Source organism: Penaeus monodon, chromosome 15 (assembly GCF_015228065.2).
Source record: "Penaeus monodon isolate SGIC_2016 chromosome 15, NSTDA_Pmon_1, whole genome shotgun sequence".
NCBI lineage: Eukaryota > Metazoa > Arthropoda > Malacostraca > Decapoda > Penaeidae > Penaeus > Penaeus monodon.
The window spans coordinates 12930491-12930713 of record NC_051400.1 but is presented as its reverse complement, the minus strand read 5'-3'; positions in this window follow the sequence as shown (position 1 = coordinate 12930713).

The following is a 223-nucleotide window of genomic DNA, read 5'->3' as shown; positions in this document are numbered from 1 at the left end:
TGAGGAAAACAAACCCCAAAAAAAACAAAAAAAATAAGATAAAAAAAATAAATAAATATAATGTAAAAGGGAGGGATGAATTTTAAACAAAAATAGAAATAATTAAAATAAGATAATTAAATATATATATTAAAATTTTAAAATATAATAAAAAATATATAAAATAAAAATTTATATAAAATAATGTACATAATAGAACATTATAAACATAAACATAATTAAA